The sequence below is a fragment of the Pongo abelii genome, chromosome 15, assembly GCF_028885655.2.
Source record: "Pongo abelii isolate AG06213 chromosome 15, NHGRI_mPonAbe1-v2.0_pri, whole genome shotgun sequence".
Classification (NCBI taxonomy): Eukaryota; Metazoa; Chordata; class Mammalia; order Primates; family Hominidae; genus Pongo; species Pongo abelii.
The window spans coordinates 33160513-33178775 of NC_072000.2; the positions used below are offsets into that span (position 1 = coordinate 33160513).

Here is an 18263-nt window from a genome sequence, read left to right on the forward strand (position 1 = left end):
CAAGAAATGTTCTCTGAGGGGTTAGAACCACAATCCCTCGGCCTAGTACTCTGCTTGTGACTGGGGAGTCTGTGAGTGTAATTTATGAAGAAAAAGTAATACTCATCGTTATCTAGTCTGAAAATCATCCTAGTTACCCACAGTATCAGGTGATGGAGTTCTCACTCTCCTTTTCTGGACATTATATTTTCAGTATACGTCATTAATAGTTCATTATTTATTAAAGTCATTCCCTCACACTTCTCATTCTTGTAACAACTTCCATGTTTCTTTTTTTTTGAATTTTAGCATTTTCTTCCCAAAAAGAGCTTAGTGAAATCTGCCAACCTAATGGAAGCATTTATATTTCAAAGAGTTAATTTTTGCCCTTAACCTACCATAGGCATTATGTCTGAAAGACGGCTCTTCCTACCAAAAATCTTAATCAAACAGGCAGCTGATAAACGAAAATGAAAATTAACTCCTCATCTTTCCCAATCACCACGCCTTGAATAGGCAGCTTTGAATCCACTTTTTGGTGTGCATCAATCTGTATGGACCTGAAGATACAGACTGTCACATGAGACCAGAGGAACAAAGACTGCTTCCTTCAATCAGAATCCTTCCCAGTGTCAGGCAGAGAGAAGTGACTTCCACAGTCTTTTGGTAATTGAGAATCATATCTCTATGGTGCTAATATTCCAAGTATTTGCCTGCCCTGAAGGGCTGTAGAGTCAAATATCAAACAATTATTTGGAGAAATGAAATGCAACAACACACATTTAAATGTTGCCTGTGCCTATACACTCTTGCCTTACCTAGGATACCTGAGGAAATACAGTAATCAGTACATTTTCATATTCCAAGCATGTGTTCTCAGAGAGCTTTTAAAAGTATAGTTCTCTCTGTGAACTGTGTATAGGGCATGTGCTTTAAAATATCCATTCACATGATTTACTCACTGGTGAGTAAAGTGCACCTTCCATTCTTGCTGCTGTGAAGCCACACAGCAAAAATGGAGGACAAAGAGTGAAGGGAGAGCTTATATGCTACTGCAAGCTTGCTGCAGCATTACACTGTCCCAGACACTGCAGGGAATAAATTCATGTCATTAATTCACTCATTCTGTTTGGAATTCTGTAACTAGAAAGGCAGGAGTACAGTAACACAACAAAAGGTCTGGTTTGTGCCCAAATGGGCCCCAACAGTGAACCACACTGCATAATGGGGAGGGAAGTGCTATCAGAGGGGAAACTAGAAGTGTCTGAAGGGAATGGAATAAGTAAAAATGAAAAAATTGTTCTACCAAATGAAACATACAATCATTAGTCTGACTACGCCACAGTACCCAACCCAAGTGACCTGAACAAGTACAACAAGGCAATGGCAACTACCTCCAAGAGAAAATGGTTAAGGATATAAGGGGAGAATTAGAGGAGAAACATGTATGTACAAATAAATGTGTGTGTGTGTGTGTATACATATATTTTGTGGCTTTTGGAAGCACACAACAGAAATAATGAACTATTAAATGTTAGCACCTGTAGCTAAATGTTGGGACCACGGTATTAGTGAGAAAATAGTTCTGTCATTTGTAGTTGAGAATTCTGTTCTGCTTGTTACTTTTCTGGAACTCTTAAAACATCCTTTTTATTAATCAAATTGTATACAATCCAGCATTAACTATACCATTCAAAATGCGTTTTACTAAACATTTTTTAACACAGTCTAGAGGCTTTTTTCCTTCCAATATTCTCTTTACTGGCCATGTCTACATTGATACAATATTCATGTAATAAAATAGTCTCAGATGTATTATGTATGTATAAATCATTCATTTACCTGTTCATTCACCAAATCTTCCTTAATTCCTGTTGGCAATTACTTATGAAATAAAAAGTTAATGATCAAGCCCTGACCCTGAAAAGCTCACAATCTAGTTGCAAAGGCACATGCATGCCCCTCCCCAGACCACAGATGACATCATGACACAATACACCATTTTGAATCTTTGACCTTTAATTCATATCCTACTCAAAGCAAAAAAAAAAAAAAGTGTTTTCTTTTTATAACTTACTGTCATTAGTCCTATTTATGTTTTAGATGCAATGGAGAACTTTATTCTATATGACAGTTCTTTACATCTTTGGAGACAGTAATTCATTCCCCTTAATCTCACCTCTATAGTTCCTTTAGATCTTTCAGCCTGCTTAGTCCCCCTGTACACAATATTCACTAGCTTTACTCAATGTCCCTGTAAAAATTCAGTGATCATCACCGACCAACATTTTCCTCATTAACTGCCAATTTGATTTATACACAAATATATTATTCATATAGCCTAGGATTGAGGGGTTTTCATTCTTTTTTAAAAAAATTACATTCATATTCTTATTTAGTCCTTATAACAACCCCCTGAAAGTAGTTATTATTTTAATCTCCATTTTAATAAAAGGGAAACCTGAAGCTTCAAAAGACCATGTAAGTTGGTCAAAGCCAGACAGCTCCTAGGCAATACAGTTGAATTTGAAACCCAGGGGGACTGGAATTCAAAGCCTGTGCTCTTAAACACTATGGCAGACTGCGGCCATATTATGCCATTAACTCATTATAAGTGGATAATAATCTCAAAAATTAACTAATATTTTATTTTACAGTCATGATAATTAAATTCTTAGTTATGTTTCCACCACACCCTTATGTGCTTGAACGCAAGGATGTGTGTATATGTGTATGTGCATCTCTGTGACCATAGCTCTGAATGTGATATGACACCCTCGTATCATTAATTCTCCTAGCTTTCTGTCACATCCACACCGAATAAGCCCATCTGCTATGTATTAATACAATTATTAGAACTTTTTTCAGGATAAGGCTTAAACATAGGGCTTTCTGACTCTATCACAAAACACATTACCAACTGCCAGGCCTATTAATTATTCTTTGAGCAAGTCTTAAAAGCAGGCAGTGCTTCCTCCTAGAAGTATTCCTATGTAGCTCATATTTACCATCTTCTCCAAAGGCTATTTTAGGCTATTTTTTTTTTCAAATGCTTGATCATTGAGACACATCGGTTCTTGGTAAGACTCATTCTACCAATCTGGTAATCCTACTTAAAAAAAAGTGCAGTTATTCTGGAACAATATATTTTAAGTAAATTAACACTGACAAATACTGACTTTCAGTCATTTTCTTCTCAGGGCCAAGATTTGTTTTCTAAATATTTGCAAATCATCTATTTAATCATTCATTCATTCTAGAATTTTGTCAAGGATAAATACTAAGCTTCTTGTTGAATAATTTCAGAATCCATTCTTTCCCCCTTTTAGAAATTCTACTTGTCTTAAATATCTTGGTATCTCTCTCATTTTATCTATGATTTACTACAAATTACCACGGCTCTAAGAGCACATCTGTTAGTTTCTTCAATATGCAGTGTGTCCAGCTCTGAACATTTACCCATCTCATAGCTGCTATTGAGTGCACTTTTGTGATACTTCTATTTCCCATAGGTGCCAGCTCCCAGCAGAGACTGCCATGTGTAATTTATCAAGGATAAAGACACTAAGACAAGGGAAAGGGGAAGGCAGTTGTAAAGGAACAGTCAGTCTAGTTAAGCTGGAGAAGTCACAGCAGTCCCAGAAGAGAGCCAACAATGAGGGAAAAAAAGCCCAATTGGGGTCTGGAGTCCAGTTCCAAAACTAAAATCAAAATTCAGAATTTAGATCTAGAGCGAATGTGGTAGGACATGCCTTTGGAACTGCAGGAGAATAGTGGAGAGGGACAATGGGGGAGACAGATACAAAATTGGGCCATTCTATGAATTCCTCTCAAAAACAAAGTAAAGGAGAAAGGGAACATGGTCTGGCTGTGGGAGAGAGGGAAGTAAGGAGTGGAGCAGAATGAAATGTCATAATCTGGCACAGCTGCAGATTAGGCTGCTGGTGCCCAAGTGGGGAAGGGTAGAGGAATTCCTAAACTCCAGTTTACCTGCAGCTCCACAAGGAGCTGGGGCCCTCAGGAATCTGGAGCCCTGTGCAAAAGAGATACTTCGGGAAGAATGCCTCAGACATTCTTGGTACCCTGTACCTCCTTCTATAAAAACAGCAAAAGGACTATATCCAAATACCTAGGTTTCTTGGGGTAAGATATATTGGAACATAGTGCAGTCTTTCAGTGGTTTCAGGCAATAAACAGATGCCGTTTAAACAGCAGAGATGGAACAAGGGCCAAAGCAGTAGGGGAAATGAGAATCCTTTATTCTCTTGGGTTCCCTGTACCCTCTTCCTCTGCTATTTTCTCTGTTTGAATACCCCCACCTGCCACCACTTTGTTCCTGAAGGACACAGGAGTAAAATAGGCAGTGACTAGTTCCTCCTTCTTTTTGCAGTAAACATGACACCAACCTTTTCGAAAAGTGGTATGATTATTTTCTGATTATACCTCCTCATTTATTCTGGGGGGTGAGTCTTTCTAACACTATTCTGAGAATTTTATTATCTTTATTCATGCTTAAGCTCAATCCTCTCCTTTCATCTTTTTAATACCTTGTCTTAAATCTAAAGTTTCTTAAATAGCCACATCTAGGCATGTGGGAAGTCTTTTTTTTCTCTTCTTATGGAAAAATTTTAAACAATTGTATGGTGTACATTTCCATTTTTAAATTTTCTCCTCATGAGCAGAGTTTTATGCTTTATAAAATGTCTCTAGCCATGGATTCACAATAATGTTCCCTACAAATTATAAAAAAAAATATTTTTTGAAATCTAATGTTTCTTTTTTGCTACAATAAATTTTTGGCTAACACAGTTACTCTCCTAACTTCCTGTACAGCATTTTTTTCTCCTTGCCCTATCAGTTTAGAGACAAAAAAAGTCAGGAAAGCAAAGAGAACATTTTATCAAACATTCTCTTTTAGCAGAATGGCACTTTCAGCAGCTATTAGGATAGCTGAAGTTCCATGTAGCCTATTTGCTAGGTGCACAAGGACACCTGAACAAAGACAAAATTAAATGGTACATGCAGGTGCAGAGGGCTTTATGTTTTAATATGAAAAGAAGCATTCCATCAGAATATGATATAGATTCCATTTTTTCTAACAATAACAACAAAATACAGAATTATATTTGAAGTTGCACAAACTATATTGAAGTCATTCTCCATTTTAAAGAAAATACCAAGTGTGTAGATACAACAGGTGTTTTGTATGCAGAAGGTAGATTTGCAGGTGTCATTGTTGTGGCTAAACTGAAAGGCATCCAAAGCTTGCAGAAAACTCTAAGAAAAGACTGTAACTGGACATATTTAAATTCTTAATAGGTCCCTCAGGTCACACCTTTCAATCATGTTCCATTTCCCATTTTATTTCCTTTTATTATTTCAATGCATGCCTATCTCCCCACACTCTCATCATTAGATTTTAGTTCCCTTAAGGTCACACGGATTGGGTTTCATTTTTTTTGCACATAAGTTTTATAAATATTTAAAGTAAAATATATTTAAACTATAATGCATTAGAAAAATGCTTGCTAAGTAGCATTTGGCAGACTGAATACATTAAATAGAAATTTAAATCGCCATTTTCTTAGCTCTAAGTTTCAATACCCATATTGTATGCATATGGTTTGTATATTTTGGCTAAAAATATTTCTGGATGGTAGGGCATCACAACTCTACAAAATATAACAGATCATAAGATCAGTGACTTCTTTTAGAAAATCAGTATGATGCTGAGAGTAACTGCCATGCAGATTATGTTTATTTTACAATATGTATTTTTCAGGCGGGAAATCACCTGTGAAACCTCAAAGCTGATCTCTTTTGTCAAGACACAGTACATTTTCCCCCGAACTTCTCTCCACCCCAGATTATTCAGGTATCTTTTCAAAACAGAAACCAGATGAGAACAATCATTCTGGTGATAGAGCCGTTGCCAATCAACCATCAAGCTCCTTGCCTTCAGGCAAATGTTTTCTCTGTTTTTTTCCCTTTCAATTCTGCCTCACCACCTGTCACAGTGTAGTGCTTAGTACTTCTCTCCCTTTGGCTTGCTTCATGCTGATGGGAAGTTGTGTGTTTATTTTAAAAATCGTTTTGCAACCCTTCACATTCCGGCTCTCAACCCAGCATGCTGTTGCTCAGCAACACAAACTGGGACGCTCCACTCAGGGACTGAAACCAGAGGCTGCCGGCTGCAAACAAGGCCACTGGAAATCATCGTCTCACTCGCTCCGGAGTCAATTACTGGAATCCAATGAAGTGCAAGACCTTTAGAGACTCGAGTCGGCATCTTTCCTTTCTCAGTTCTTTCCTCTGTAGAAAGTTATTCTATCAATGGTTACTCCTTTGCTTTTCATCCAATTTCATTTCCTCCTGAAAACTGGGGATATGATCTTGGAAATCATAAATTCTTTAAACACAACCATACAGCAGCCTCCAAACTGAAGCCCAATTGATTCAAAATTTAAAGAAGAAATCAAAATATATTTATATTATTCTGATCATGTTCATATTGGACTTTGTTTCATTTTAATGAACTAGGCATATGGTTTGTATATTTTGGCTAAAAATATTTCTGGATGGTAGAGCATCACAACCTTACAAAATATAACAGATCATAAGATCAGTGACTTCTTTTAGAAAATCAGAATGACACTGAGAGTAACTGCCATGCAGATTATGTTTATTTTACCAAATGTTCGTTTTAATGGTCTGAACACTAAAATCCTTTGGGAAGTTTTATTTTTAAATACTGATATTTAAACCAAAGGTCAAGTGAAAATCCTTAGGAGAGGATATTGATATTTGTATCAATATTTGCAGAAGTGCCTCAAGTGTGTGCAGCTAGAGTTGAGCATGACTGTGTTAAGTAGTGCTTCTCTTTTACATACATATGAAAAATAGTTAAGAGATCTTAAACTGAAGATTCTGATTTGGTAGTTCTGAGATGGGGCCTGATAGTCTGTATTTTAATGGCTGCTAGGCAATCCAATATTGCTGGACTTTAGACCACATTTTGAGTAGCAAGGAGCTAGAGGTATGAGAACATTGATAGTGGTTAAAAACTGGCTTAATATTGCCCAAAGGCTCCTTGAATAGATGGACACAAATATACAGAAAGGTATCTAATCATAGAGGTATCTGTCCTCAGCTCCATCTTGTTCAGTATCTGGAATGCAGAGATAGAAGGGTTTAAGGATAATTTCTGCTCAGAAGTTGCCAACAGGAAGAGCAAACAAATTGGATTACACAAATAATTTCCCAAATAACTACAGACTGGAGCAATGGGCCATGCTGGTAAAATAACTTAAAGGAGACAATTGAAACTATGTCCTCTACTTAGGTCCTTCTCTCTCAACCTCCTCAAAAGGACTAAGTACAGAATTGGAAAATCTGGCTTATCAACAATATATGTAAGAATGAAATCTGGGTTTTAAATCCACAGTAAACTCAGTATGATCCTATTTCTTATCCCCAAATCAAATATTATTTTATGTTGTGCTAACAGAAATGTGTACTTTGTAATGAGGGAAGTAGTAGTTTCACTTTACTCTCTCTCTCTCTTTTTTTTGGGGGGAGGGGATGGAGTTTTGCTCTTGTTGCCCAGGCTGGAGTGCAATGGCGTGATGTTGGCTCACCACAATCTCTGCCTCCAGGGTTCAAGCAATTCTCCTGCCTCAGCCTCCTGAGTAGCCGGGATTACAGGCACCACACCTGGTATTTTTAGTATAGATGGGGTTCCATGTTGGTCAGGCTGGTCTCAAACTCCCGACTTCAGGTGATCTGCCTGCCTTGGCCTCCCAAAGAGCTGGGATTACAGGTGTGAGCCACCATGCCCAGCCCACTTTACTCTTAATTAGACTCACTGACCCTTAACTCAGATCAGTCCTGAGGGTTGACTATAAGATAACGTAGATAAAGCAGAGTGCTTGTGCCACAGTGAACAGGAGGGTGAAGAAAAAACTGACTTGTGCAGGAGAAGAGAAGGCTGGGGGAGACATGATGACTGCTTTCAAACCTCTGAGATGAGGTCTTTATTTGGAAAGAGATTGGGTTTGTTCTATCAGTGTGTATAAATACATGAACATTTTTGTTCATTGTTTTGGGGTCAGATTAAAAAGAAACTGGGCTGCTCATGAAATTGTGTATTTTCCATCACTAGAACAATTTAATAATATTCTAGATAATTACTCAGTGGATTGGCACTTGGGAGCAGTACAGGGGTTAGATAAGATTTTTAACATCCTGTATTTTGAAGTATTATTCTTTGTTGTTATGGAAGAAAGCAAACTTACAGAATATTTAACTTCTATTGATCCTCTATTCAGACATCTCCACACATACTCAGGTGTTATATATTTCAACTAAACTATGATGTACATTCAGAAGTGAAACTTTAACTTTGTAACTGAAATATACAGGAAATATTTCTATTTTGAATGGCAAATAAACAGCCAATTTTGAGCATTTACAATGCCAATGTGCTTGCTAAAACCTCTGAGCAGTTCCTCTCTATAAATATCATTTGTTAGAGAAAAATCTCATGAACTGTATTTTACTTGCTATCAAAATAAATGATTCTTTTCCTAATGGGACAAGCTTTGCAGATATTACCTTATTTGGATTTTGACATATGTATACATAGGTATAGATGTAAAAAAATCACTCTACTGGTAGATATTTTTCAAGTCATTTTATGCCTTTGGCTCATAATTGGAAAGTTCCTTCTTATTGTATAAAATTAATAATCTTTTATTAAAATTAAACATAATTAATTCCAGAATCTTAAGTTGAGATTGTTTAGAATATTAAACCCCAGTGGAGGTTCTGACCACCATAATTCACTTTATCTTATCAATTCTGATTAAATTTCCTGGCACCAAGTCAGCATTTTTAAGCAGTTCACTGGCTAGTCTCCTCGCCTCTCCTCCATGCCGTTATGTCTGACAGTGTGTTAATATGTTGACAGATCAATCTATTCATTAATATTCAGCAGGCTCGCTGGATCTGCAAGGCTCATAAACTGTTACAAACACAGTTCAATTATTAAAATGACAATTGTCTTTCTTTTGTTTCTCGTACCATTGGATTTCTGGGTCTCATCTACCCGAGGCTTATTTTCAATGGGGTTATTTTTTTGTTTTGAACAATATGTTGTGAAAGAGGGACCTACAGCTGGTTCCTTTTCATGGTAAAGTGCTACTTCCAACTTAAGTGTTTAGCGTTCTGGAACACTGTTGGATTTTGAAAACATACCATGTGGTAATGGTGCTAGGCTTTTATTTAGCTTTGCTTTGTGTTTGCACTGGCTATATTTTTCAATCTCCAATTTCTGGAGAAAAAACACACTTGTGACCAATTTAATTTGAATTTACCAAGTTGAATGGCAAAAATATCTTAAAAATGTAGACGCCTTGATAAATGTGTGGTATATTATGATAGCCATTCTATGCCTTGAGATACCTTGTATTCTATATTGTATAGTTGAGGATTCAGACCAATTGGAAGAATAAATTATAGCTGTGTTTATCAGGAAAAAGAAGCATAAATACTACCATGGAGGTTGCCAGGGCACACAAGTGGAAGAAACTCATGTCACTGGCTGCATCATCGTAATCTGATGATTTTGCCTTTAGTGCCTTCAGTGCACTAAAGGCAAAATGATCAGATTGTGATGCACTAAAGGCATTTCCTATACCTTTGCATTATTCCTAAAGTTGTGTGTGTGTGTGTCACCAAATGTCAAGGCTTCCCATCTGGTCTCAATTCCTGAGAATACCGACTAACCATGTGACTCTGAAGCTGAGCAGAAACAACTCAGCAGGTGACTTGGGAATAGGTGCTTCTTCAGACTTCACCTGTGAATACAGAAAATGATCTTTTGTCTGCAGGGGTCAGGGGGCTCATTGTGAGACAATTTCCGAGGCTGCCTCTGTGTTGATTACTGCCTGTTTGCCTCTCTAATGGCATATAAAGGAATATGAAAACTCAGAAGGAAAAAAATAGCAACTTCTCTGGGAATCTTCATGGCCCATTACTAACCTTCCTCAAATTTACTGTACATCTCTAATTGAACGCATCAATTCAATTTGATAATGGAAATGTACTATGACTCTAACAAATGCTTTCCAATCTATCGCTACAGGTCTGTCATCATTTTCCTAGTGAAACGACTTGCACTGAAGCAAATTATATCTCACTTCACCAACTATACAATTTATATCGCTTGGTTATCTGTGTCATTTCTTTTCCTCTAAGAATAAACTCTGTGGAAAATAAAGGCTATATAGTCAAGTCAGCTGTGGAGAAGAATCATTTACGATATGTGTTATAATTCTGAGCAAATAAAGGAATGTAGGAAGACAGAATTCATTTGACCTTCACACTTGACTATTCTTCTTTGTGTGGACATGATAGTTTAGTGACTTAAGATTGCATCTTTCTTCAACTGCTCAGTCACATTGCAGCAATTATAGAAAAAGAACTGTCATCCACAGCTCGTGAGTGAATATTTACATATAAATATTATATATTATTTATTTCAAATTTTAGACATTTTTTAGACCATGCATGGAAGAATTCTATTTCTACAAAAGGTTGTACTCTATTTACTCCATTTATCTTTCACGCCATGCCCTTTTATTTTTATTAGTTTTTTTATGAAAGTTATTGCATGCACCTGATAAAAGATCTAAATCAGTAAGACATGTACAAAAGCAAAAAAAAAAAAAAAAGCCTCTTATATCTCATTATTAGACCTGCTTTCCGGAGACTACCTATTTTAAATATTTAAAATTTTTCTTCTAATTATTTCCATACCTCTAAATAATAAATGCGGTATCTTCTATACTTGTTTCATTGACCCTAAACTAGTGCTGCTCAAAGTGATCTATGAATCAGGGCTGGTCTGAATTGTTTATAATCAGTCAATGATGAGATAAGTATATAAAGTGAGACTAAGTCTTTGGAAATTTTTATAGCTATTTAACATTGCTGTCACATTTTAAGTACATTTTACAAAGTACTGGTCCATATGTTTAGAAATTGAAATAAGATAAAACTGGTCTTTATCACAGATAGTTTGAGAAGAATCACTTTGAAAAAGTGTGATTTCTTTCCATCACAGATGAATAATTTCATTCCAGTTTTCTCTATCTTATTGTTTTCCTCCTTCTCCCAATTAATCTAGATATGTTAAATTATAGTACTGGCCACCTTTGTAATTTAGAATAGTTCCTGGCACACAGTATGGAGGATATAAGATAATCTATGTGACATTTATTAAAAACTTTAAGCTTTGATGGTTAAATTGTATGTTAAATGATACACATAAACACACACAACACCACTCATTCACTCTGGCAGAATCCCATTATGAACTCGGTGGATGTGAGAGCTTTTACGGCTCTCTTCACTTCTTTGTTCTCCTTATTCCTAGTGTTGTAGAAGTTTCATTATTCATATTCTTTTGCATAATTATAGTTAACTCAGACATGCTTGGTTTACAGGTCATATAAAACTTAAAATTAATCAGCAATATGTGAAGTAATTTATAAATATTAACTGATAAATTCTAGGTTATAACCCGTATCTCCTATAGCCTGTAACCCCAAATCTTTAAACCTATACCCAAAGGAGAATTTAAGTATTAAAGAGATTCTCTTTTCCTACATTCCTTTATTTCATTTATTTATTTATTTATTTATTGAGACAGAGTCTGGCTCTGTCACCCAGGCTGGAGTGCAGAGGCACTTGCACCCTCTGCCTCCTGGGTTCAAGCAATTCTCCTGCCTCAGCCTATCGAGTAGCTGGGACTACAGGTGCGTGCCACTACGCCTGGCTAATTTCTGTTATTTTCAGTAGAGACAGGGTTTCATGTTGGCCAGGCTGGTCTTGAACTCCTGACCTCAGGTGATCCGCCCGCCTTGGCCTCCCAAAGTGCTGGGATTACAGGCATGAGCCACCGCGCCTGGCCCCTACATTCCTTTAATTGCTAAAAATCATGACACATAGGTTAGTTGCATCTTTATTATACACGACTTTGTTATACAACTTTTTGTATTTCTCTGGAATTTATAGTTGTTTCTTCTTTATTCCTGAAAAAAGATACTTGTGCTTCTTTTTTTATTCTCACTATTTTCATGGCAATCTGTAACATGAACAAGTTACATGTCCTGATATTGTATATCTGATAAAGAAGATGATAAAGATACAAAAATATTTTAGAAATGACAGAAATTTATAAATGATTTTATAAATTTTATAATGTATCTACCTTTGAATACCAGAAACTGAATTCAAAATTGTTTTAGAGCTCTAACAGCTGTAAGTTATTTCTGGGGACCTGGGCTCCAGAGCAGCGGTTTTGAAAGGGTAGTCCATGGACTTCTTATGTTCTCAGTGCAAAACAGCAGTTTAAGGGGGTAGAGCCTGGGAACTTCCATTTTTAACTAGCTCCTCTAATTAACTGCTGGCATGCTAAAGTTAAAAAATGCCTGCTATAGATCTATAGCTAGGCCATGACAGGTTGTTTAAAATAAGCCATTATCAAAGAGGCTCTTTGGCAAAATTACTAGAAATCTCCTGCCTTACAAATATTCTTGTTTTGAGTAATAGCTAGTTTTTACATTTTCCATTTTTAAGCTCCACACCCCTGCGACCTACTTCTTAACTCACAGACTGAGTCTTGCTTGCAATTTTCTGGGGTTTTTAGCACTGTCTGGGATTCACCCTTATGACATACCAGACACTAGAAACATGAGAGATATCTTGATCTATTTCTTCTTCTTGTTTCTAAAAATACAATGAAAGGAGGGCCATAATGGTAAATGGTAAGGTGCAATTTTCCTTAGTTGTACCTGGTCATCTAAAATTATGTTTAAGTGATACTGAGCTGCCCTTCCATAGATAAAGTAAATTTAAAGTGAATATTTAAAAATAGGTACACAAGTTCTTTCAAGGAACCGAGAAGGGCAACAGAATGAATGTGTTGACTTTTAAGCCCAATCTGGTATGAGATACAGTTGGAGATGACAGCAACACCATGTCTAATTACTGATGGGTAGCAAAGGATAGACTGGAGGATAACAAATGACCACCGACAGAGCCATAACGATGGAATGAAATATGGTAGAACATACAACAGTGCCTTAGGATAGACTGAAATGTTCCCACACTCTTTCACCATGATGAGCTAGACTCTCCTTTTGTGCAACTGTTTGTAAATATATAATTCATGCTGGAATGTTTCATTTGTAGGCATGCATTTTTATATAGTTATGTATGCGTAACTATATATATGATGTATGTATGTATTTTGTTACATATTGTTTATAATGTATTTTATAATAATTTATATTACTTAACTATTGTAAGTTATACATAAATGCATTCAGTTATATATCTTTATACACAATTGTAGTTTTATATATATGAATGCTTACATTTATAAAAAACTAAATACATACATACAGATAGACAGAAGAAAAGACTGTAAAGTGACTGGGAAATGGAAAATGATCAATATTTAAACTAATATAGACATGCCAATCACTGTGCTAAGCAGTTTCCGGAACAATCTCATTTAATACTTACAATAACCCAGTAAGGTAGGAATTAGCATCACCATATCAGAAAAGAAAACTGAGACCTAAGAGAACAAGTAATGTGGATGAGATCACCAAGATACTAAATGGTACAGCTTGCAACTCAGTTCTTGATCACAGTGTGATCCTGTTTCCTAGTACTTTTAGAAATTATTAAAATTTGTGTTACTACTCTAGCTCTATGCCTGTGAAAGCATTTTAAAAATTTAATGTGACAGCATGGCTAAATCCATTAGAAAGATAATCAAGAGGCTGTCAATATCCTGGATAAGAGCATCTGCCTTGGAGCCAGCAGACAGGATTTGTACCCTGGCCCCACCTAGACAAGCTACTTAACCATCTATGCCTGCATTACCTAATCTTCAAAATGGAAACAATAATAAAACAATCCTTTAGTAAATACTCAAAGGCTGGGGTGATTAAATGAATTCACATATGAGTGTTTAGAATAGTGCCTGGCTACAGGGCAAATGCTGTAAAAGTGTGAGCTATTCATATTTTTTCATATTTTTTCTTTCAACATTTAATTAATTTTACTATCTCCATTTTACTGGAAACACCATTTGCTAAGTCTTCTTCAAATTTTCTCTCATTTTTCAAATCATACCTTATTTTGCACACAAAACATCTATTTTTATAAAGGACATCTGTTAATGCTTTTGTGATTGTTTTTAGCCTAGCATCTTTTCCCTGCAGGAACTTCCTTCTTCCACCTGGAGGTTGTCATCATCATCCATATGGCCAATCAGAGCCAGGCTCCTGGGGCTGCCGAAAAATTGTTCCCTGAGTATTAAGGGAGTTAACCATAGCCAATCAGTGCCCCTTCCAGAGACCCTACAGCTATGGAGAGATGATCCCTCTTCCATTCTGATTCATAGACAATAAGTAGCACATAAGCTTGGAGCTGCTAGGGTATCATTGCTTTAAGAAGTCATCTTAAAGTAAAGCACAGCTGAGAGATGGTGAAACAATAACACTTGAGCTTTAAGATCTAGCTGAATCAGAGGTTTACCTTTTGGACTTCCCAGTTGTGTGAGCCAATAAAGTATCTTATTTGCCTAAGTTAGAGATAGGTTTCTGTTATTTAAACACAAGAGTCCTGTTAATTCATTGATAAAGTATTAGCAGGCATATATCCAGAATGCCAGTACTCAGCTTACTAAATCATCTTAGCAGGAATAATTAATGAGTAAAATATTTCTATAGGTTCCTAAATATCAAGCCATAAGAAATAAGCACCCTTTTGGTATACAACAATGTGTAGTGTAAATAATGGAGACAAATTATAAATGATTTCCAGTCTAAGCCCTTGGTTTCAAGGTCATGAAACCTCTCTGGGTTCTCTCTAATGCAGAGACTAAAGCAAATCACTTATCAGAGGATTGTTGTGAGGATCAAGCAGTGCAATGACTACTCAAGCACCCCAATATATAGGTATTATATTATATCAAGTCAACATCTACACTAACAGAAAAAATACACAATAAAGAAATTTGTAATTCTGACACATCAACGCATGTTATTAAGATCGTACCTTACAACATTTTCTTTTGCTTTTTCATGTCAGGAAAAAAAAATACATTACAACTAGCAATATGTCCAAAGAACACTAAGGAATCCTGCACATCGTTTCTAAAATGATACGATCAATCTTTGGTTACCAGCCAGGGCAAGTGCTTGGTGTTCTGCTGTCCTCCTTCTGATGCAAATTCTTGGCTCACCCCACGCCTGCCTTTATAGATGCCTTTCATAACCTTTATCTCATTCAATCTTTGTTAAAACCTCATTACGTAGGTGGGAATCATTTCCCATTTTACAGATGAGAAACTGAAGCCCAAAGAAGGTAAGTGATGACTACTCAGAATGGCAGATAGGACTCTATCTCAAACTACTTGACTGTTGACATTTTATCTTTGTCAAAATCATGGAGGTGCTTGGGTTTTTATTTCCCTGGATCTGGATTCTTAGTGTTTCTGGTGTAGTTTAAAGTATCCTGAGACTAAAAATTGATCTAATATCAGTTGTGACCACCCTGTGCCAGATACAATTAATAGTTTTGCTGGTGTGTTTGTCAGGTCCTACAAACTTAAAACTATTTGGTCTCAACTCCATTAAAACTTCTAATGATGGAATTATTTCTTCTCAATAAGATAAGGGGATAGAACCTGGGCCAGTAACTACTTTTGTGACACCTTAACTGATATAATGATGTAATTTAACTAACTTTGCTCTATATTCAAGCATGAGTTCTGTTCATACATCAGCAGCTACGTAACTTTTTTTTGCCTTCCAGAGCTTTAGTTCGCAAACAGTATAATGCCTGTGCCTCAAAGGCAAGAGTGAGCCATAAGGAGGTACTGAGTCATTTGGAAAAGTGAGGGTTCTATCTCCCATCTGAGCTGGTCTCCATATCACTTCATCTGAGTGGTAGGAAATTTTTAGTGCTTAGACATTTCTACAGCCAAGTAAAATGTGTACTTCCTAGTCAAATATAAATGCCTTTTGAATTATCCTGTATAATTCCCTCTTGCTAAAATGCTATGTATCTTTCTTTCCATTCTTCACCGACTGGCCTAAATTCTATCTCCTCTGAAAGTGGAGTCCTAACTGGTAAAGTCCAAGTGATTCTCCTTCCCCTGAACTTGGAGGCCCTGATTATCCACCTAGGTAACGATTCAAGGAAATATATTATCATTTTATCCAACATCACATAACTTGTCTCCCCAACTAACATTCAAGTTCTTTGAAGCACATCTGATGTTCTGTCCTCTACTTTTGTATTACCTACTGTGTACGTATATTGTGATTTCCCAACAAGTGTTTCCTGAGCCTTTGATATCTAGTCCTCCGGTGTCTATTACTAGTGATAATTAAAAGTTCATAATTTATAACTATTCATTTCTGGCATGAATAGGTTTTGTCTTAATAGGCTATAGTTACATAGCAAGTCAAATTTTCACGAAAGCAGAGACAGGGGCATCATTTGTTCCACTACTCCAAGAAAAAGGATTTAAAGACATGAAGGTTGTTTCCTCATGCCCAATTCCTGTGTAAAAGGAAAGTGTCTGACTGGCTTCAGTGGTATTCTGGATTTGCATTCTGATAACAGGATCAAGTTATTTTACTGGATTTCTAGATGAGTAATATCAAGCATAATGGTTAGCTCTATTTAGATGTAATGTTTCCTAACAAGGGTACTGGTCACAAGGTTATTTGATAATTTTCTCTGTCTCCTGGGAAAGAAACATAATTACACTTTACTTTTCATCTTTGTGAATTATGAAAAATATTTAATTATTCCTTTGGCACACATGATAGCTCTTTTGTAGGCCACAGGTTCCTTTAAGATATATCCATCTACCTATGATTTACAACTAATTAGAGGATGTTAAAGGTTGTTGCTAATAGTAACTTAAAGCTCTGATAATGGATCGCTCTTGGCATTTAATACCAATAGCAGTCTAATAACTTAATTTCTCCTAAGCAGTTTGTACATTGTTTTCTCATTTCTATACCAACATATGCCATAACAGGCATCACATAAGAGATGTTTACAAATGTACTAGCCTTTTTACATGGTGAACATCCGAACAAACAGAATGAACCTAGAACTAGATATTGCCTGTAAACTAGAAAAGACGTAGGGCTAGTACTGAAAAAAAGTATGTTCGGACTACCCGGGTAAGAATTGTGCCCCTGCTACTTACTAGCTTTGTATTTTGACCAGTGGTGTCACTTCTTTTTTTTGAGATGGAGTCTCACTCTGTTGCCCAGGCTGGAGTGCGGTGGTACGATCTCGGCTCATTGCAACCTGCACCTCCCGGGTTCAAGCGCTTCTCCTGCCTCAGCCTCCTGAGTAGCTGGGACTACAGGCGCATGCCACCACGCTCAGCTAATTTTTGTATTTTTTAGTAGAGATGGGGTTTCACCATATTGGCCAAGCTGGTCTCGAACCTCTGACCTCGTGATCCACACTTGAAATATAGCCATCATAGTAACACCTATCTTATAGAATTTTTATGAGAATTAAATACACTCCAATGTATGTTAAAGGAGGAACCCCTTTCCGAAGTACTGAATGAGTCACTTTCTCTGCCCTGTCAGCCCCTGCAATTTCTTTTAAACAATCTTTTGTCCTTTAAGAGGAAGGAAATATTTATTAAGAATATAACTCTAAACAATGCAACACTGTCAGGGTAATCTATTCTAAAGAAATCATCAGAGATATATATAGGAATGATACATCAGGATGTTCTAATACTAAACATAGAGAAATAACCTAAAAATTCCAGGGGAATGGCCAAGTAAAATGTTATACATATTTTAATGCCACACAAAGAAAACCAGTAGACAAAGAACTTGGTATACTAATATATGTAATATGATCATTAAAATATCAATGTCATAACATTCTTGTGTTGATAATAGTTTAAAAGTTTTTAACACAGAACTAGGTACATATAAGTAAGCCCTTACTAATAATTCATTATTACTATTATATTAAGGTATAAATATTTATAAGTTCTAATGAAATGTACCAAAATACATTCTCTCTGGTTGTTCACTTACTTCTTAATATATATAACCCAATTTCTGTTATGTGTATGTGTCCCACCCAAATTAATTCGTGTCTTTGTGTCTCCACTCTGGTGGGCACTTTACAATGAGCATTTATCAAGT

General features: G+C 36.3%; 1 protein-coding gene across 5 annotated transcripts in view; it reads right to left on the bottom strand.

The window, feature by feature from the left end:
- PRKD1 (protein kinase D1) overlaps positions 1 to 18263 on the bottom strand; it is a 361380-nt gene that overhangs the window by 2536 nt on the left and 340581 nt on the right. The window lies entirely within an intron of this gene.